This window comes from Cylas formicarius, unplaced genomic scaffold (assembly GCF_029955315.1).
Source record: "Cylas formicarius isolate icCylForm1 unplaced genomic scaffold, icCylForm1.1 PGA_scaffold_2__14_contigs__length_35257938, whole genome shotgun sequence".
Classification (NCBI taxonomy): Eukaryota; Metazoa; Arthropoda; class Insecta; order Coleoptera; family Brentidae; genus Cylas; species Cylas formicarius.
The window spans coordinates 21,564,134-21,587,574 of NW_026844319.1; the positions used below are offsets into that span (position 1 = coordinate 21,564,134).

At 33.5% G+C, this 23,441-nt stretch overlaps 1 protein-coding gene across 1 annotated transcript in view; it reads left to right on the forward strand.

Annotated features, from left to right (window-relative positions):
• The first annotated feature begins 15,007 nt into the window (after positions 1 to 15,007).
• Positions 15,008 to 23,441, forward strand: part of LOC132698202 (homeobox protein OTX2-B-like) — a 28,326-nt gene continuing 19,892 nt past the window's right edge. The window contains exon 1 of the mRNA XM_060664148.1: positions 15,008 to 15,038. The gene's annotated coding sequence lies outside the window, so the exon portion shown is untranslated. The remainder of the gene's footprint in view (positions 15,039 to 23,441) is intronic.

Below are 23,441 nucleotides of genomic sequence, written 5' to 3' on the forward strand. Positions count from 1 at the left end.
CTGAATAGTATATCATGCAACAAGTGCGGTAAACGGCATTTGATTCACTAGTTTAATAAACGAGTGAGTTAAAAAGTTTACCGAGCGTGTTGCATGTTATACTTTTTCTACGATCGTTAGTTTTTGGGTACACTTTCGCAAAACAACACATATACATTCACTGACATGACTGTCAGAACTGACAAACGTCAAAATTCAAAGCGAGGGAAATATCTCCGAAAACATCCGATTGCTCTCAAATCCGTGCGGTAAAATCCCGGAAATGTCCGAATTTGCTCGGATTCGTGGGAAACGAAACTGACGTGGTAAAGTGACGCTTCCCGCACGCTAAATCGGTGAGTAATTAGGTATTTTACAGACAGGAGTAGAAAATAGTATGTTATGCAACAAGTGTCATAAACGGCATTTGACTCACTCAATAAACGAGTGACTTAAGAAGTTTACGAACGTGTTGCATGTTATACTTTTTCTACGACCGTTAATTTTTGGGTACACTTTCGCAAACCAATACGAATACATTCACTGACATAACTATCAGAACTGACAAACATAAAAATTCAAGATGTGGGAAATATCTCCGAAAACATCCGATTGCTCCCAAATCCGTGCGGTAAAATCCCGGAAAAGTCCGAAGTGGCTCGGATTCATGAAAAAAGAAACTGACGTGGTAAAGTGACGCTTCCCGCACCCTAGATTGGTGTGTAATTAGGTATTTTACAGGCGGGAGTAGAAAAATAAATTTCAACTACATGAAACGCTAACTGCCACATACTTATTTCAAATTCTTTTTTCCACTCCTTTCGGTAAAATACATAACTATACACCGATGTAGCGTGCGAGAAGCCTCACTTTATTACGTAACTTTCTTGTTCTTGTTCCACGGATCCGAGCCACTTCGGACATTTCCTTGATGTTACCGTACGGGTTGGGGAGCAATCGGATGTTTTCGTAAATATGTATGTATTCGTGTTGTTTTTCAAAAATGTACCCAACAACTAACGGTTGTAGAAAAAGTATAGTATGCAACACGTTCGGTAAACTTTTTAACTAACTCGCTTATTAAACACTCGCTCCGCTCGTGCCAAATAAACTCTTGACTCAAATGCCGTTTACCACACTTGTTGCATAAAATACATATTAAATACTATTCATCGCACACCAAAATAAAGTTATGCTGCCATATTACTATTATAATTTACTAGCCTCAAAAGTAAAAAGATATAAACTTTTTTTATAAAATCCTTAAAAAGTCTTCCTTTCAGCGCTTTTAACAGCCGAATACGAAGCAACTATGAAAGTATCCACATTTGTTGAAATGGTGTTTTTATAATATCAGACTTAAATAAATTTAATAATATAACACCTATGTATAAGATTATTTTATCTCATAGTGTAATTTATTATATGATAATGACGAAATATCTATTTTATTTAATGATTCTATTCTATTCTGATAGTGTATATTTATTTATTTTATTTTTTAAAATACAATAAAACCAAATATGTACAAGACAAGAAAAATATAACTTTATTGATATATTATCCAATAGTTTGGGAAACAGGGGAAATTTCCTTTTCTATTAATATGGCCACTCTATATAATCACTGAAGAACACGAAACTATTTACTTTTACTCCTCTATATACGTATCCGGGAGAGTCAGTATCTATTATAGATAGATATAGAAGAGAGAAAAATGATCATCCATTTTCATTATCTACAAAAATTTACGATCTACGTCACTGTTAATCTAACCATCAGTTTTACACATCTTGTATATGTCGTTATTAATTTTCTCTAGATTTTTGTTGATTTTTCATAGTAAGTAAATTAAATGTATTACTTTACAGATGTGAAAAATATCTTATTCTTATTATACAGGCATACAATAAAATTCACCATTGGAAGTTTTGGTCGTAAATGTTACTAAGGTTTCGTGATGCTAAATGGGCTCTCTCCTCATATTTGGGATAGACGACCTAAGGAATAAATAACAGAGAAAACGGTTGGCGAGAGAAAACTTAGATTAAAAAGAGTAAATAAAAAAATAAAAAACGAAAAACGAAAACAGACGACATAAAATAAAAATAAACATTAGGCCATCATGCAAATATTTCAAAATTTGTAATCTTAATTAATAAACAAAATTTTGGAAAAAGGAAGCCGTTCTAAAAACTTTAAAATCTCAATTGTAAAACTACTATTTAAAAAGGGGTCATAAATCTCCCAGAAACAAAAATAAATAAAAGCAAAATATTAAATACAAGACAATATGGATTCAGACAAGGTAAGTATGTAGAAAACATAATAGCCATTTAACTTTATAAATTTACAGCCCACAGGAAAACAATAAAAAAAGTTCTTGCAGTGTTTCTCGATCTTTCCAAGACAAACTGGTGTTCAGGCTCTTGGAGGACTCTGGTGTATGCGGAATACCTTGGGAACTATTTAAAAGTTATCTTACGGAAAGAACATAAAAATTAATCACTTATAGTTAAAAAAAACACATTTTCTATGGCGTCCCCAAGGATACGTTTGTTACGGTTGTTATACCATTTTCATGCAATAAACGGGATTTTCCCAATTTTAACTTTTTACATATACAAACAACAACAATGACCACTATTCAATAAAGTCGACAGATAAAATAGATACACAATTAAAATGGTATAAGTTACAAACAGCAGTAAACAACTTAACGCCTCTGATTTACAAATTGAAATATTTTAGAAACATTTTGAATAAACACAAGTACTACTTAATTATGCATTAGTGCAATCACATTTATAACATGGTATTTAATTACTACATTTGTATAATATGTAAAATGAAAATAGGAAATTATGCAAAAATATTTGATAAAATCGTTTTTCAATAAACTAGAAATTACTCTTCTGTACAGCTGTTTAGAGAGTCGGCATGTTTTACGATAAAGCAAATATTTTTTTAAATAACGGTTTTAAATATAAAATACAGGAAATAGAGAAAAGGAAAACGTGACAACTTTGTATTTTATATAAATTATGTAAAAATTTCTGTAAACTTGTAAAATGTGTGTGTGTGGGTCTTAGGGAGAATTTTCATTTGTTTATTTTTGTATGTAGATGTACCTTGAATGTGATGTACTATTTTTATTTTATAATTGCATTATTCGATTTCTGGGGAAGGTTTACATGTAGTTTAAAAAATAATAATAATTGCATATAAATAAAGTTACATTTGGCACCCTACTAAAATTCATGCGGTGAGGTATAAGTGCTAATAATGTTTCTGCATCGAATATCTGGCGTCACGGCTGATTCCATATATCGCCGTAATAATACATTCATTAACATTCGCATCCACTTCTCCGCGATACATGGTTATACGCGGATTATAATATCCCTGAATGTTAAGCTAATTGCAATTGCAAATCCTTTGTTAATACCCCCTCTCTGTAGGGCTTAAATTTGTTGCGCACTTGTGCCAAAAACTCTCAAATCTAACTCGCGAATCATTTTATAGTTTCGACCACTATCAGCGAGGAAGACAACCGGCCTGTTTGCCAGGGAAAATCGATTCCTTCGGATCCGTATTAAGTTTCAGTCGATAGCAGGAAACCCTAATAAACTGTCAGGAAGCTTAAAAGCCTTCAAGGGTGAGATTTACCCTCGGGAGCTGCCTGGCGTATTACATAATATTGTTCCTGCCGCACGTTGCCGGGAATAGAACGGGATACCTGCCAAGTTGACAAAGTCTTTGTTGTAAAATGTACCTAATTAGTAGAATGGAGTCTTCAGTAGAAAATATAAAACCACATTTTGACACTGTATTGCCTATATTAAACTGTATCAAACTGAAAAACGAAAAACTCATATAATGCAGAAAGTGAAAGGAAAATAGAAAATATATTATTTCTTTACTCCAACTGATAATTGAACTGAGGTGGCTTCTACTTGATGAAAATCCATTTATCAAAATAAATAAGAACTAAAAGTTCAGATTTTCACGAAATTATATATTATGACATGACAATCCATAGGTGGATGTGATAGATTTAGTAGATTTTACCCTAACTCGGAAACAGGTTAACCCATTGGCGAAACAAGATTTATTAGATTGCTTAATAGTATCTTTAGACCAAAATTATTTTGAATTTAATGGACAGATTTATATCTCTAAAGAAGGTTTGATTATGGGAAACCCACTTAGTCCTTTGTTAGCCGAGATTTTTATGGATAATTTGGAAAATATCATACTAGAACATCCTTTAAGTAAAAGTTTTTATGGTGGTATAGATATAGGCAATTGAATTTTTTTTTAAATTACATTAACTCAATACATAATCGTATAAAATTCACTATCGAGATTGAACAGGATAACTCTATTAATTTTTTAGACTTAACTATTACGAAAGTGCAAAACAAATTAGATTTTTCAATATATCATAAACCTTCACACACGGACACAGTCATACATAACAGCTCAAATCACCCTTATACACACTAAATGGCTGCATTTAACTCTTTTATACACAGACTTCTTAATACGCCACTCTCAACAGAAAATTACAACAAAGAACTTAATATCATTAAACAAATAGCACTGAACAACGGCTACAATCCGTCCATTATAGATAAAATTATAAATAAAAAACAAATACAGACAACAGTAAACTCTATTTATCCGAAACCAAATACAGAACACGAACAATTTAAAACAATTACATACATAGGAGAACCTAGCGAAAAAGTTTCAAAACATTTGTCAAAATATGGTTTAAAAATAGGTTGCAGAACTAACAACACAATAGGAAAATATTTAAAAAACAATAAATCGAAATGCCCAAAATCCCAAAAATCAGGTGTCGACAGGTTGAAATGTGGATCTTTTCCTAAAATTTATATTGGACAAACAGGTAGATCCTTCAAGAAACGCATTAACGAACATATAAGAGCGTTTAAAAACAATAGTCTAGATTCTAATTATGCTACACACTTAAACGCAGAAAAACATATTTTTGACGACAATTTTGATATATTACACACAGCCACAAAAAATAGAAAATAAAATTTATTGGAAGCCATGGAGATTAACAAAATGAGACATTCAAATGTATTGCTTAACGATAAATTAGATTTAAATACCTCTCTTTTATTGAACTTAAATTCTCGCAACAACATTAATTAAGGTTTAATGGTCATTTTTCGGTATATATAGGAGCAGATAGTTTGTAAATATTACATTTGATAAAGACACGGTGTTGTCGAAACAATTGTCATCGCATAATACATAATTTCGTGAAAATCTGAACTTTTAGTTCTTATTTATTTTGCCAACTGATAATCTACATTTATTACGATGGGCCAAATTCATATTTCGTGTATTTACTCTCCACGCATACATGGGTTTTCATGGATTAACTTTGGATCACGGGCATATTTGGCCCAAATGTCTTCCGAAGGTTGATCTTCAGCAATATTATTTATAAATTAGAAGTACCATTCCTAATTTCAACCTTATTCGCAATGTCAGAACAGGAAATCTATGGTTCCATTTGTGGCAACCGCGTTTCTGTACCTATATAAACCAAATTTTAGTTATTAGTGATCAATGTGCTCTAGAAATCTGATGGTTTTGCTATGCGAAATCTTAAAAAAAAAAGTCAATTTGCTCATCCACCTTGAACCCTGTGTGGCGCAAAATATTCCAAAAAAAATCCCTTATTGCAGTTTCCAAACAAAATTTTATATTTTATTTGAGGTTCACTTTAATTTAGGGAACATTCGGCCCCTATATTTAGGGCTTATTTGGAACATAGCAAACTCTTCCTTAATTCAAAGCATCATAAGCATCATATAAGCGTCAGCAAACTCTTGAGGTGGTCTTGGTACAAAAAGAAATTTTGTTTTTGAACGTTGATCCGTTCCGTGACATGGTCCTGAAAGACAGCTTAAACTTCAAACATTTTAAAATAGCTGCAAATTGAGATCCTGAATGCTTTATAGCAAGATAGGCACTATGATCTTGTGAGTGAGAACGTAGGCTGGAGGCCTAGTATTTACACGAAAGTCGTCTTCATTAAAATTTGAGTGCGAAAAATAAGAACCGCATTAGTTTGCCTGTTAGGACTGAGCTTATTGCTCGCAGACAATACATCAGTCGCAGTCATCACGAGACATATATCAGAAATTTTCCGGCTAAAAAACAACTCCTCGTGGAAATAAATCAGGAAGCGACAAACAATAATTATCCAGTCAACGTTTGCGGTGAAGTGTTTTCGTATTTTTTCCATTTTCTTAGATGGTCTATTAACAACACCTATATCTATAATTTAGTACTTGAGCTATGTGGAAAAAATACTCAAGGAAATTACAGTCAGTCGTAAATTTTAAGGAGGCCCGAAAATACAATACTTTCTCTCTGTCCCTCTGGCTGGCAGGAATGTTCGTAAGTACATGGGCAATATGGCAGATGTAAGCAGGAAAATATCCGCTAGCTGCTCCCGAGCAATAGAGGGTCTCTTCCGATGCACAAGAAGTGGGAATCGATAAGGATTACGGCGATTAAATAGCAACGAAGCGCTTGAGAACAAATGTGAAGTGATCTCAACTCATTCGAAGAATATTATTTCTCTTTGTCTGCGAAGTGATCTCGAGTCATTCGAATACTTTGTTTTGTTGGGACGCGAACTTTAGCTGGCGAGCAAAGGCGGAAGCTGAAAATTTTTATCGTTTGGATAACCAATAGAAACGCTTGGAAAAAAATGGCAACATAAAATATTTTCGCATAGTTTTTCCGCTTGTGACGTATACTTGGAAGCGTAGTTGCGTCAGGGATGATTTGTCAGTCGACCGATGGCGCAATTCACTTATATCCTCGTCGTTCCCGCTCGCTGCCGTTGTCTCCTCATCTTTAGATTAGGCTCCGCCTCTCTTTGTCTCAACCTCCCACGAGATGCAGTTGCGCTTGCGTCTTGTGCTCGAGATGTTCCTACAAATCAATTTCGCCGAAAGAAAACCTATTTGTCATTAAGGCATGATGAGCTTCAGAACTTCGGGTTCGAGGATTCTAATGGGTGTCCCGTGGTGGAAATTGATATAATTTATGTTTACAGTAACTTTTTTAATATTCATTGCAATCGAATGAATCACTTTCAGAATAAGTTTGTTTTGCTAGGTGATCATGATTTTATAAATCTGACCTTAATGATGATTTTAGGCATTTGAGCAACTTAAAACAGTTTCCGTTAGTACGTACCTAGATGTCATTTGTCGTTTTTGCGTGTTTCTCTGCCCAAGCCTTTTTAATGCTTTCATAACCTGTTTAACTGAGATTCTTTCGCAAAATTTAGACAACTTAAATTAATTTCATTACATTCGTATACTCAAAATGAGCTATTTATCCTATTGTTTGAAATTTCATGAATACATTTTTTCGTCGGTTCATTTTGACGTTCACATAACTTTTAACTAATACATTTCGGAGTTATGTATTGTTTATGTGTTATAGCCGAAATCAGCATATATTTTGTAATTTATATATTTTTAAGTGATAAAATAATTCAAATTTACTTTTCTCAACTCAAAAGAAATTTCTTCATTAACTTAGGGGCGAATATAGTTCAAAAATTGAAGCAACAGAAGATCTCGACGAGGAAACTAATAATATTATACCATTTTTTCATATTTATTTAAAAAAAAGTTTTTAACATGTTTGTTTTGAAAATATTGTTCAGGTTTTGGTTAGCTATATTTGGTTTGAATTGATTTTGATCCACTTTAATCTTTCATCGGTGATTCATACCGATATGAATTAATATGAAAATGAATTCATTTTTAATTCACAGTCAACGAAGCTGACCCCTTAAAGTACCATTTTGGGCTCGCTTAATTGGTCAGTCGTTATAAATATATACAGGGGGACTAGCCCAGTAAAGATATCAAATACAATGGTGATTTATTTAAATATCTCACATATTATAACTAGTAAAACAAAAAAAAATTGTTATTTTATTATAAACTATTTAATGCTCTATGATATTTGTGTCGAAATCAAATTTAATAAATCATCTCGTTCACATATTTTTTAAAATAGTCATTACTATGCTTTTTGTAAAACGCGAAATGAATGTTTAGTTGTAGCGTCTAACTTGAAGCGTATATTATTACTTTGCTGAAATTTTATAATGCCATTACTTCTCATACGTCTTACTTAAACAACATTTTATAAAAATCTTTTTTTCTAGATAGTTGCGCCATCCAGCGGTAGGTCTAGGAACCTGAAAAAAAATTATTGCTATTTCTCACGACCACTTTAATCTTAAGGAGAAAAAGGTACATCATTCTTTTTAATTTTAAACAAAAAACGTAAAAAAGGTCGACATACATAATTGCAAGTGAGCGGCACCAAACGCCATCGCGATTTTACTTTGCAACACGCTAGAGATTTGACTTTAATTGCACTATTTTTATTAGATTTCAATTTTGGTGAGTTTTGGATAATTGCATTATTTAATTTAGTTAATTTAGAGAATTCTGGATAGTTGTTAATTGAAATATTGATTCGGGTAGCGAATGGAAGAGTTAAAGTATTTTTTAATCAATATCCAAACAAAAATCTAACCAAAAACAATTAAAAAACAGATATCTTAACTGTAAAGTGTAGAATTTTCGCCAATCAAAAATTCAAGCCAATTCACCAGTCTATAGTGCAAAATCAAATCGCGCCAACCGACAGGCAAAAAGGGAGCCTTCGAACCAAATTCGGTTTGCCAGTACCGGCGACGAGTTTCCTCCGTATCCGGAGCATCGCGACGCCTCTAATGGAGCTTCGTTCGGTCGACGCTCGCCGCGCCCTCTCGCTTCACCCCCCTCGCCTGTCGGGGCGTGGCCACGCCGTGTCCGGAGCCACGAAAAGTGAGGATCAATTCTACTTATTTAATACAGCTTTCGTATTAGGAGCGTGTATATAGTTAGGAATCCACGGTAAACCGATTTACGCTTAACTCCCGGTTTTATCTCGCTCTAAGTACCCCGGCTTAACTTGGTATTGTGCTGTTTGACTAAGTGAACAAATAGATGCGAGCAGTGATATATATTGACTTTCGTTAGTGCGACGTTGGCGATTATCTCCTTATTGTTTATTAGCGGCTTTTTGTTTCGCAAGGTGAGTCCTCAACGATTATTTCCTTCTGCCCGATCGGCCGCCATAAGCGGCGACCTTCAGCAGTTCTGCGGGCGTGTGAGTGCGCGTTTGGGTTCCCGCGGGTCCCGCTTTAAACCGGTTTACAATATCCTGCAATATTAGGAAAATCTACTCACCCGAAATATGCTAGATGTTAGGAATGCCGAGGATTTTACTGTGAAGTGAATATTTAATCTTTATGGATCCACACACTATTGGGTTAACTTCAACGATAAAGTCCTGAGTTTTAACCTATCAGATTTTGAACTGTAGGGTTTTGGGAGTTTTGTCAGCGCTAGTGCGGATTTTTTGAATAAAACTATCAAGGAAAAAACTGGCAATGGTTACAGTTTTATTTTTAAATGACTTCTCCATAAAGGCAAAAAGCTTTTTGTGGTTGTTGAGATTTAAGTAGACTTCAGCCTCAGTGTGCCCAAATTTTAACTAACGACGTGCAAATCGATAGTTCTGGATTGCCAGTGTGTGAATGAGTACCATATGTCCTATTACAAAAGTTCAACTGGAGACAGTAAGCTTTAAAAGTCAAGTTAAACGGGTATGGGGTAACATGTGTTGTACGATATTTAGAAAAAATAAATTTACTTTTAAAATAAGCATTATGGAGTGGCAAAAAAAATTATAGGTAACTGGCATATGAAGAGGTTAGTTGGCAAACGACTGTAGTTGGAGATTAGTGGGCCGCCGCATCTAATTTGGAAGCTAACCAAAACTAACCCTTAATAAATAATAACAAATTAATATCCAGGCAAACGCGTATAGGTTAAAATCTTTTTAATTGCTAAGGCATATTTTGAAGCTTTTTTTTAATTTAACTTAAAAATAATTCAGCAAGACATGGATTTAATATAATTTTTATTTCTGTTCCAGCTTTATTTTGTTCTTCTTGTTATTTTATAATTTTCTTTTCTCTTCTACAAAACAGCGATATTAATTTTTTGAGCCTGGAGATTTTTTTTATAATTACACAAAAAAACCAAAAGACTTTACTTTAGATTGCCCAAAGAACACAAAATCTATGAAAACATGCGGATGCGTCACAAAAAATTAATGTGAATGATGGTTTGTCGGAAACGAAACGTCGTAGATAAAATCTTAATATAGCACGTAGCGCTCGAAAGAATAATAAAACTTTCAATCTTGCTTTTTTTTGCATATTTAACAGACAAAATTTTGACGATTTTTGTTAAATCTCACTGAATTTCCAAAGCAGAATTTTAACTGTTGACGATAAAAACAAAAATTTGTTGGTACCTGGAATAATTGAATGCATCGCTTAGAGAACAAAGAATAAATTTATAGTTACATTAATACTTATTAATATATAAATGCTTAGACCGTAAATTAAATATCAAATTTAGCTTGAAGAACACTGCATTTAATGTAACGGTCAAACATGTTCATCTCAGGGATATTTACAACAGGATATTTAGGAAATTTTGTAACCTAAGAGACTTACTTTTTTGGTAAGCAAATACTTTCTGAAGAGCAAACGCTTAATAGGTATAGTAAGTGTGAGATCACCGATATAGTCGTATGTTATGATTTACCCTTTATTTTGTTCTTCGAGGATATTCTATTTGACATTAACATACCGCGGTATTTACTAGTACAAATATCTCGTTAGGTGTCCTTTAAGGTAATAGAGTACAATTTTTCAGAATGCCAACCAAATTTGACATGTATTGGAGTAATATGGTTCGCGTTCAAACATATTGTTCAAATATAATCAATAAATAAAACAAACAATCTTGTATAAATATTGAAGAACCGCTGGTTTTTTCCACTGATGTGGGTTCGTTCAAAAGAATTTGAAGAAGAAAAGGGAACAAATTTAATAAATACCTATATGTCTAGTCCTGCAAGTGATAACACTACGTTCAGATGCTGACTTACGTCGCGAGTAAGTAAATTTTTAACCGATTAAAAATGTCAATTTTTTTCTCTAAACAGTCTGCGGTACAACATGATAGTGAAAGTGATAACGGTTGATATTTTGAAATTTTTTACGTTTTTCTCTGTATTAAAGGTCATGTCTTCAGGATAACAAAAATGGTGAACACGTGCCAAAAGTAATTAATTAGTTGAAAAATATATAAATTTGGGAATCTTGAACTAAAATTAAATGTTTTACAGTCACTTATTTGTCACATTTTACCTATTAGGTAGTGATAGTATTGCTAATAACAGCATCAGGGATATTTTTTATTTATCAAAAATACCAAACATTTAAGAATGCCATTTAGTTGAGAATCTTCCAAATCGCCTTATAAATACAAGCTGTACGCTGTACGCGTTTGCTACAGGTACCTTACACCTGCTCCTTTAAATAAAACTTTTTCTCTAAATCTAGTCAACAATATTGTAGTCTATAGATAATCATTTTAAACAGTCTGCCGAACAACCAATTAGTGAAAATAGTTTTTGTCAGTGAATGTCCAAATATTTGAAAAATGTTTTTCTTTATTGTGTAAGGCCATAACAAAAAGATATGACATGGCCTTATTTGAAATTTTTGGTCAAGGTATCAAACTATCCTAGAAAATATGTTATAAAAACAATTATTATTAAAATTATTTTTGACTTTTAGGAATGTTTAACAAAAAGTGATTTTTTTACAATCACACTTATTTTTCGCATTTGGCCTTATGACTGTATTAGATAGATAGATAGATTTATGTAGCCATTTTTTACATAAAAAATCTTTACAACAAATGGCGCGTCAGTAGTACAAAAGAAAAAAGAAAGATTAACGCTGACAAATTGTGGTTGTGGATAAATAAATCGTATAAACAATAGAAAAATTCCATGCGTGAAAGCAATATGACAAAATATACAATAGATATACACTACAAAAGTACAATGCATAAATTATAAAGTGTAAATACGATGGAATCTAAAATTTAACAGAAATCGTAAATATCGATGGGTAGATAATAAAACATATGTTGATATAAAATTCGTGTTTGGCCGAAATGGAGTATTCTGTAATTGTGTAAAAAGCATGCCCCAGAAGAAACAGTCTAATTTATCTGGAGAATTTAGACTGTGATTAGTCTCTGATATGCTGGGGAAGAACATTGTACAAGTCGGTGCGAGGCTTATTCCTTGCCGAGGTCGTCAGTGTGGAATAGTATGGTACGATGAGGTCTGCCTGTCTGGTCTTGTGTGCATGTCTGTCAGAATGTCTTTCAAAAGCATGTATATTTTCATGGACTTGGATCAGTGCACGATAAATGAACAGACTAACTAGGAAGTGTCATGATTTTGAAGATAGGGCGACAATGTGCCGTGAATTGTGCGTATAGCTTTCTTTTGCATTCGGAAAGCGTTGGCTGCATGGACGGACCCGCCCCAGTTTAGGACTGCGTACGACAGTATTAAGTCCTGATATTGCTAATAATGCCACTAGACTGAAGAATGACACTTAGTTGCGAGCCTTTCAAAACACTTTTATAAAGACAAACCTTATAGTAGCCCATTTTTTTGTTATTTTTATGAATTAATCAAACAACAAATAAAAAATAATACAACGAACGAAGGTTTTATTATTTTTATTAAGTGCTTTATAATTTTAATTACTTAAAGTATTTTACCCTGTTAAATTGTTAACATTTTTTCGATATAATCTAATCTATAATCCGCATAAAATAGACGCTGTAACAAAACAAAAGTGCGAAATTATTTATATAAAAAGTAATATTTTTTATCGCGGTATTAGTCCTGTTAAATCTCCGACCAATAAAAACAATCCAATTCCGATTTATCGCAGGCAATAATAAACTTTTTGCAAATAACAATTTGCGCCCGCGGAAACGCAACCCAATCCCGTTCAAAAATTATTATTGGTTTATAGTGTTTCTAAATAATTTATGAAACAAAATAAAGCTTAAACACAACGGGGACCCCCGACGGTTTTGTTTGTTTTGCATTTTATTTAAAATCATCGGGCATTTGTTTCGAAACGCAATATCCGCATTTGGTGTTTCGGTAAATATTATCGGAACCGTTTTTTAATTTGGTTTAATTGTCATATAAATTATTCGCGAATATTTCGTTTGGTCGTTTAAATCATTCGTACCGCACGCAATTTTGGGGAAATAAAACTTCAAAAGTGACGCCATTTTGAGTGGGTATACTCAATGAGGTTTTACACCGGAAACTGTAATTTTGTTGTAAATTTATATTAATATTAATTTATAAAATGACCACGTGAATCAGATCTCCCTCATATACTATGGGTTAGTTAGCCTATCATGCATTTTATTACCTAAAGACTTGTTTAGTATTTTAAAAAAATATTTTTCACCACGCCATCTATATATATCCTTCAAGCATATTGTCTGACGACGATTCTTCGTTTTCATTTTGTATTTGTTTTTGAGTCTTTTTAATTTGAAGCCTTCCTCTTCAATCATTTTTCTTATTTTTTTTCTTCTTTCTTGCTTTAAGCAGTCTAGAAAAGATGGCACGCTTAATATCGCGCAAGTTTAGTGCAAATATTAAATTTTTAGTACTTCGATATAATGTCAAAAAAACATCAAATAAAGAATAGAAACGTTCACAAACTTTAACGGCGAATGAAAGAAACAAACATAAGCCTTATAAATATTTTATGGCAGTTAAATAAAATTACACAAAAATCTAGAAAAAATTGGTTAAAAAAGTTTCGGATACTGAACCGCTATTTATTTTGGAATTGCCGTAAAATGAACATGAAATGATGTTGGCTATAAAATTATTTAGTAAAAATGATGATTATTATCCATAATTTTTATAGAAACGCAGGTATTTTATATTATAAGTGATAACCAAGGACAACCAACACAACACCCAAAAAATATTGAAAAAGATCGAATTAACAAATTTAAAATCAAAACAATTAAGGCAAAAAAAGGGAAAAATGAGATTTGGTATTTCAGCATTTAACACGTTTTGACAGAACAAGAGAACAAGAGAGGAATTTACAATTTTACAATCTATTCAACAGAGAATTCAGAATATTTCATAGTTTTGAAATAATTCCGCTAGTAGATTTATATGGTTCTTACTTGGCTATTCTTACAGTTCCTTAAATTTATAAAAGTTTTTCGCTGAACATTTTGCTATTGAAATGTATCAATAAAACGTAAACGTTAGCTACATGTGGCAGCTAATTTCTGAACAAATCGACCACACCGAATTCCCTAATAACAATTTCCTTTTGTGGACGAAATTAATCGTCACGGGGAAATAAGCGGATTACTTTACTAAGTTGGTGCTTTAACCATTTATCTGTAATGTGTAACACTAGTAAAATGCATCGATGTAATGGAGGTTGATATAATTGATGTTACAACTCAATTTAAAATTAAACGACTCCATAAAATTAATAACCCATCATAAACGTTCGACGATACGCATTTTTTGCGTCATTAAATGAATACATACAGATCGTTTCAGGCGCATGTGCCGCCGAAACTTCCTAAGAACGCTTCTAACCGATACCATTCCGCTTAATCTGAAATCCGATTAGAAAAAGAAGCGAATTCACACGTTAAGAAGATTAACTGGAAATGGCACTAAATCCGGAGATCCTCGCAAAGACCATTATCATTATATTATGATTATATTGGATTTAATAGTGCTGTTTTGGTCTCGTAACTCAGTTCTTGCCGGACTCGAATGGGAGTCGGACGCTCAGACAACGATGTTTAATGAATAGTAGAACACTCAAAAGTTAATTACTGGCGTTTTGTGTCCGGAATTTGTAACCGGAAAATCATCTTAGAAGCTCGTTTGAACGTCTTAATAGTGTTTATTCAGTGGAAACGGGTATATTATGATGATATATTCCTGTATGTTGCTTCTAACTCGTAAGTATAAGCGCTCTAAAATTAAAATGGCTGAGTATAATAAAAACAAATATTGACATCATTTCGTGGACACGTTAAACTATATAGCTTCATATCTGAGAGTCATGGATCCGTTGGCGCAACTGAAAATGCATGTTTACGAGTCCCTTATATAGAAACATCCTAAATTAAGCCAAAGATATCAACAGCCGATTAGAACCGAAACCTTAATTTGCATTTAACATTTCTGTGGGTGTTTTCTATAAAGTAGGAAACTTTGTGTCAAAATAGGTCGAGTTTAATTGGCGTATTATATTTTTAAGAACGGCTTGCGTAATGTACATTTGATTACGCAGTTATGACGTTTTTCGTTAACCAAATATTTAAATTAATCTCTGAAAATTAATTAGCTGTGTTAGCCGTGTCCAATAAAATCGATCAAAATCGTATTGCGAATCAAAAGCAAAAGAAAGTGTAGCTAATTACATTAGGTAGTAGCAGAACAATACATATTGTTTTATCTATAATATTCTATAATTGATGTTGACTATGAGAAAAAAAATATAAAAATCAAACTTTTCGATCACAAAATACTTGCAAACGCAATTTTCACTAAAATTATTGTAAACTGGACGTGAAATTTTAACTTTGAAGTTATTTATGACATTATTAAAAACAAACCTTAAAAACTTATCGCGGAAATCATAATAGGCTTTTTGAAAAAGAAGAGCTCGTGTTTGAAGCGAATACGTATATATAGTATATGTATCGCAAAAACTAATCACGGGCTTAAACTCGTAAAGCTCCCGGTGAACCCTTTAATAAACAAGTTAATTAACCAAAACTCGTACGTGCGTATTTATACATTATAGAGCGGCGGATACGGGTAAAATATTAATAAAATCTACTCTTTATTAACCACGTTAATGTCGACGCGACGGACGAATTCTGCCAAACTAATTATTATCCACGTATATGTTGGCTTTTTTTGCTGTTGGTTCATTCTGTTTGCCCATCTACTGAACTATACTCTGCGTAGCTTGACAATTTTTAACTGGCTCTAACTTCTAGAATACTTACTCAATCTGGAATTGGGAACCAGTTATAGTCGTTTAGATCAGAACTCTATCAATAAACAATGAGAGAAATAATTGAAGCTGAATTTAATTATTTAATAAAACTTTACTTATTACTTTCGCAAAAATCGCATGGCAACCAAACTTATATCTCGGTAATGGGAGGTCCTAGGGGACCCCCAATGGTACCCAAATCATCAGCGTCGGAAAAAAAAAATGTTTTGGTTCTTCTCCGACGCCTCCAATAACGACTTGAGCCAGTGCGCTGAGGTTTTTCTCCATTTAAACAGTCCACGCGATTTTCATCTGTTTTTCGTACATCGCTATGAAACACGAAATTTGTAGCTATCGATTTCAAAATTGGCGCAACTATAGAGCTTAGTTCCCTGACGGAATATATTAAAATTGGGGGGGGGGGGGGTCGGGAAGTATTTTTAATAATTTAAAAACCGCATTTCTCAAAAACTATCGAAAAAATTCTTGAACCAAAAGACGCGCGGGAACCGGATCAGAAACTTCTATTTATAATTATTTTTTAAAATTGTACAGGGTGCGTCGGTAATGTACAAAAATCTGAAAATTTGGTTCCCCCTAAAAAGATAATTGACCATAACTAGAATAACTAGAAGGGTGTGATTCAAAAGATCAGTTTTTTTTACATGGTTATATAGCCCATGCGGTCAGTTAAAACATCCGTGCTATATTAAGAAATGTAACAAGTGCAAATTTAGCAAAGAGGTAGAAGTCCACGCCCACATTCAAACAATTTTTAGAAAATTTTAGACGCGGAAGACCCAGTGCTATAACATTTATTTCATGCCTTTTTCGATTATATACAGGGTTTATCAATTATATAGAAAAATATAACTGACCTGAAAATTGTTTTTTCCAGAATAAATAATTAGCCGTAAACCAAATTTCGTAAAAAAATGGCTAATTGGTTGAAACAGTGTTATAGGCCGCACCAAGAGCAGTTAATATATGTTCAATTATACCGCATGGTTTCAGAAAACAAGTATTTCCTCGAAAACAATTTACTCTTTTGTAAAAATTCATATACCACGAAACGTGGGAGATCCAGGGCTATAACCTCTACTTCGAACATTGTTTGAATTATATAGAGGGTGTGTCGTTTATAGTAATAGAATCTAAATTTTTGGCGATAAATAAAAACTGTTATTTGAACAGTATCGTAAACTGTGTCGAGAGAGAGTTCTAGTTTATGTCTGTCATATAGGTTACGCGAGATATTTAATTTAAATCGCAAGTACCAGTACAAACTCTTATCTTTACCAAACTTTAGTGTAACTTTAGACACTTTATATAGGGTGGATACACAATAAGTTACATCGATTTTGCGAAAGTTCCATAGTGGTCCACAGGAGAAATACATGGATTGCGTAGTGCGTAGCGCGGAGCAGTTGCCTTGCGCAGCGACGAGATTGCGAAAGCAATCTCGTGTTGTATAGTAAATGACTTTAAATTGATTTTTTGCTTCACCTTTGCCAGGTAGCAATCAGAATCTTAACCACATGTCTCCATACTATAAATAATTTTTTTCTATAATCTACTCTAAAATACCGAATTAATTATCAGGTGTGCCCAAAGTGTCACTTAAAATACTTTGGCCATTTTGAATGTTTTCAGTATATGAGGCATCTTCTGAGGGTCATGTCACACGTCTCTCAGTGAATGTACCGTGCTCTTTTGCAAAAATGTAACCAAAAGTATTATGCAATAACTGCGGTAAACGGCATTTGACTTATGAGTTTATTTGATACGAGCGGAGCGCAGCGAAGCGAGTTTTTAATAAATGAGTGAGCTAAAAAGTTTACGGAACGTGTTGCATACTATACTTTTTCTACGACGGTTGGTTTTTGGGTACATTTTCGCAAAACAACACGAATACATTCACTGACATGACCGGCAGAATTGACAAACGTCAAAATTCAGAGCGTGGGAAATATCTCCGAAAACATCCGATTGCTCCCAAATCCGTGCGGTAAAATCCCGAAAATGTACGAAGTGGCTCGGATTCATGGGAAACGAAACTGATATAGTAAAGTGACGCTACCCGCACGCTAGATCGGTTTAAACATCGAATAGGTACATATTCTGCTAAAGTCATTGAATCAATCCATTGTTGATAAGAACAATATCATGGCGGAATATTATTTTAAGTTTATGAAGCATAGACATTTATATTGAAGGAACACCACAGCTACTTTATTTATTCGCCATTGACAGGAAGTGGAATATGATTTTCAAAATCCATTTTACTAATTGATGTTATCAATAGATAACCTTATTCTTAGCTTAGAAATAAATATTTATGAAGAGTAATTTCTCCTGTTTGTTACCAGTTTTCCAGGTCGCGTAAGCAAAAAAAAAACAGGTTATTGTTATAGCGACCTATTAAAATCAACGCACCTGATTATCTGGAAAATTGCATTTTTCATAGAAGTAAAATTGGTTTCGAAGAAAATATCGGCGAAATTAACGTAAGGTATATTTTATTCAGTGGCGTGCGAAAAGGTGGTGTGGTATAGGACTAACTAAAAGTTTTGTTTTTTTTTATTTTTATCAATAATTTTTCCGCGCGCTTATAATATAAACGTTGAATAATTTTTGCTTACCTTCTAACAGATTTTAAATTAATTCAGACAAAAAATTCAATTTTCAAGAAAATCTGCAGGAATGTATTCCATAAATTGGCGATATCTATATAACAAGTAGAGATATAAATAACATTTGAAAAACTTTCAAGACCAATTCGATCGCGATCCCAGATTTCCCACACTCCTAATGAAAATTTTAACCTTTTTGAAATCCTTTATTATTAGAAAAAGGATTGATTTTTCCTTTGTGATTTTGTAGTTTTTGTGACAACGATGAAAAAATGGCCGACGCGAATATACGTTGCGAGCGTTGACGGGAGTTCAAAAAGGGACCCATTTGTCGAGCCGCCTACCAAAATTGCTGTACCATTGTATCGTAGCTTCCACCCGGTTGAATTTCCGAAACTCAAACCACCATAAAATTGGTGTAAACTTGCAACCTTCCGCGGCTTTACACAACTTCACTAACGCCGATAACATCTGAGGAATGGGTGCTCGAAAATTACCTGTAACTAGACACTTTGAAAGGTACCCATCTTGAGATCGGTTATCGGCGGATCTGTCAATTGCCACGGACGCCTTTACGAGTGACAAATGCGCCTGAACTCCCCACCCAATTTTTTTCCGCAAACCATTAGCACCAGCAAAACTGCCGAGAACAAATCTTCTAGTAAAATTGTGGTTTTGCAAATTTTCCAATTATTAAATTGAAATGATGTCCCTTTGTCATTTTGAACTTTTAATATTATCGTAAATTGGCTGATGCCGTTCAGCGTTCCTATTATTTCTGTCCGTAGGACGTAGTTATTGCCAATACGTTAATAAATAATGATTTACTTAGAATTTACGAGACCTCTTAACCTAAATCCTTTAAAATCCGTTTCCATTCTATTTTGTGTCGAATATGTTAAAAATTTGTTGTCTGAATTGCCCTTACATTCCTCTGGAATAATTAGACTTGGAACTAACAATTGATAATAAAAGAAAATTTACTCACCATTTGAAGTAGTCACTCTATCCACATCATCACAATCTTAACGAAACCGCAAGAAAATCGTGATTCGATATTGTCTCACTTTAATTATCGCTATAACTATTGTTATTGTGTGGATAAAAATTAATACAAAGAATGCAAAACCTCACTTAGATTTACGTGTAGTACACAGAATGTAGCACTCTAAAAAACAGTATGTTTCCCCTTACGTCCTTCCTTTTCTTTATTTCTTTTCTTTTAGCTAAAAATTGTCGTTAGGTTTTTTGTACTGTTCTATAGAAACCAGCGCTCATCGCCAATTTTATGTATTTGGCAGTAACATTTTTATTAACTGCAACTTTATGCTTGATAGTTGAAAAGTTTTGGACATTTTTTTATTTTTATACCTTTTCCATTTTTTCGTATTTTAAAAATCAATCTTCGTTAATATAAATATAAATTTTTGTAGATTATTATTGTCATATGTAACCTGCCTAATTTCTAACCAGTTAATAATAATAATCTCCATAATTCAGTAAGCAACAGCAACAGAAAATTATATTAAATATTAAAGTTGAGTTAAATGATTTCATTTTAATTATGCTTCTTGACTTTTTTTTGTTGAAAATATACAAGCATATTTGTTAGTAACTACATAAAAAAAAAAAAGATAAATGCTTCTCCAGAAAAGCGTCCTAAGAAACCCTAGGGAATCGACTGTACACTTGTGGCGTTTTGCGACAGCCGACAGCAGGCTATTTTTAATTTAAAATCCAATAAAGATTTTTACACTTGTGCGGTTTTTCTAGAGGTACGTGTTCATTTATTGCGCCGCCATAATGCCGTTAGGAGTGCACATATGCTCAAGTGCCGCATAGAAACCTCGACAGGACTTTGCGTCACAACTTTAATAAAAAAGAGCGGAGCTGCCTTTATCCGGAGAGCATTTTTTTACCGTTTTGCCGTTCGTTAAGTCTTTTAGGCAATCAACCTATTTAGTTAATAACAGAATTGACCCATTATTTATCTGTTATTTTTTCTTGCAAATCTTTAGTTGCTACGTTCAGTAAGTAGGATGAGGAATGCGTCTAACCCGGATTCGATTGTATTGTAAACATAATTATTAAACGCACTGTGATGATCATTATTGAATAATGCTATTTTGTTACTCTAAATTATCTATCTCTATTTCTATTATATTTTATTGAAGGTAATTTTAAGCCTTCAAGAAAACGCCTTAGCCTTACCCCAAGTTAAACAGGTTGGCCTGGCCAAACAATTATTGTAAAATTTCCGCTAGATTGAGGCCGTGCATGTTCGCATTAACTTCAAAAGGGCCGAGCAGAAACATCTGCAAAAATTCGAATAAACAGAAACGAAAAGATTACATCCAGGTCCGCACTGTAAAGTCTGTGGTAAAATGGAAACCGATATCGTTTTGCCGAGAGATGTTGCTTAATTTTTAGATGGATTTTGAAATATGTTCCAACGATTTATACAAAAAAAAAACATTTTTGTAGTTGGAACATGAAAAATAACTTATCCTAAGTAAATAAGATATTGTTCGGTAAATTAAAATTAATATGCAAAGATGGTAACTAAAGTGACTAAATACTAGCGCGTAACTTAATGTTTTATTACAACAAAATGAAATCATCAACCACCAACTAAGGCACTACAATAAAAAAATAGATATACTTAAATCTAAGAAAATTATGAATATAAAAAAATTCAAACCATTCAAGACTATATGAACGCTCCATACACAAACCTAAGAAACATCTAAGGAAAAAACCTTTAAAACGATGTTTTCCAAACTTGAAAAAATGTCATAAATCAAAAATCCGAAAAATTGCAACACGAAACTCATCAGCCAAGGGACCATCATATACTCAGATATTATATAACATGACAGGGAGATGGACTAAAGCTTAAAACTGATTTCGGCGTCTTTAGGACTCAATTTTCATAAAAAGCATAACGGTAAAAGCCGTACACTGACAATTTCTTCTCATTCAATGACGAATAATGATATCCGTTTGATAAACATTCTTCCGGCAATTTCAAAAATGTACGAAAGATTATTATATAATCAAATGTACGAATTTTGTATTGCAAACAATATTGTTCCACTTATGAAATGTGGTTTTAAAAAGAAGTCTGGGACACAATAGCATTGCTGTATTAGATGATATTTTTGGAGCGTATGCTAAGAAAATGAGCATTATACAATCAATTATCAACTTCTAATATCAAAGCTATTATAGATTTTCTTATGTCATCAAATCTGAATAATAGAAAGCAAATGATATCCTCAAGTGGCAAATTTTCGGATCATCATACACAGGCGTCCATTTTAGGTCCTTTGTTATTTATTGTGTATACTTCGGACATTCTAAAATCATTAACTTATTTAATTTATTTGAGTGAACTCTCTAAAAGCCATAATCTTAAGTTAAACCCTACAAAATCTTCATTATTTCTTTTTAGTAATCAAAATAAGATGCGTAGGATCAAAAATTCTTTAAATATTTTAATTGGTGGCATAGTGCTAACTTAATAATGCTAAGAACTTGGACTTTGTTTAGATAGCAAGCTAAGATTGGATGGCTTATAATAGAGTCTCATTCTTCTTCTTCCAGTGCCTTCTCCCTTTCATTGGAGGTTGGTGACCACTACTCCAAACGCTTCTCTATCCCTCGCAATATGAAACAATTCCCCCACATTCAACCCTGTCCAGTCCCTGACAATTCTTAGCCAGGATTTCTTTTTTCTTCCGATACCCCTTCTTCCATCTAGTCTTCCCTGCATAAAAGTTTGTAGTAGACGGTATATATGTAGAGTCTCATAGAAGAGTACATTTCCGCACTTTTTTAATGAAGACTATAAACATTCCCTTTCAGCAAATTGCATTGACAACATTATGGTAAATTTTTGTGATACCTTTTACAGCGCTGGTAATGTTGAGCCTGGTTTTTCCGATCTTGAAGGTGTTTTCATTAATGTGAAAACTGATTTTAGGTTGAAAGAAGATAGATTTTCAATTAAAACTAATTCACTGGTACAATAGCGATCTAAGTTGCCTGCATGATAAGCTCTTACATGTAAAGGCCATGGCCAAAGCGTCTGGCAGTCCGGATCATTGGCAGGAGTGTAGAAATTTAAATAAAGCTACAGCTTATGGTCTGTTTGTAAACAACTCTGACAATACTAGTCGGAGCTGCTGGAAACTTATTAACAGTGAGAAAAACCTTATTCGCGGATATACCAGTTGTACCAATGATTTCAACTTATATTATTCTCAGGTGGCATCGCGCATTACTGCCGAAATAAAAAAAATAAATGATCCAATGCTCTATATCAGAAGGCAATCAAGTCGCACGAGGTCGTTTTTCCTGGATCCGGTTTCCAGTGAATTAGTCTATAGCACAATTCTACATTTGAGTGTGAGTGTGAATCATGGAGTGCTGATGCAGAAGCTCGAGTGGTATGGCATGTACGGCATGCCTCACAGATTATTGCGCTCTTATCTTAGCGGTAGACTTCAGTGTGTCGAAGTGAATGGAAAATTCAGTAGCTCCAGCTTGCCGGTATCGTTTGGAGTGCCGCAGGGCTCGGTGCTCGGGCCCCTGCTGTTTATAGTTTACATCAACGATTTGCGTTCCCACATACCATGTAAAACTACGCTCTACGCGGATGATACAATTCTTTTATCCCGAGCTAGAAACCCATATGAACTTAGTATTGATAGTGTGGC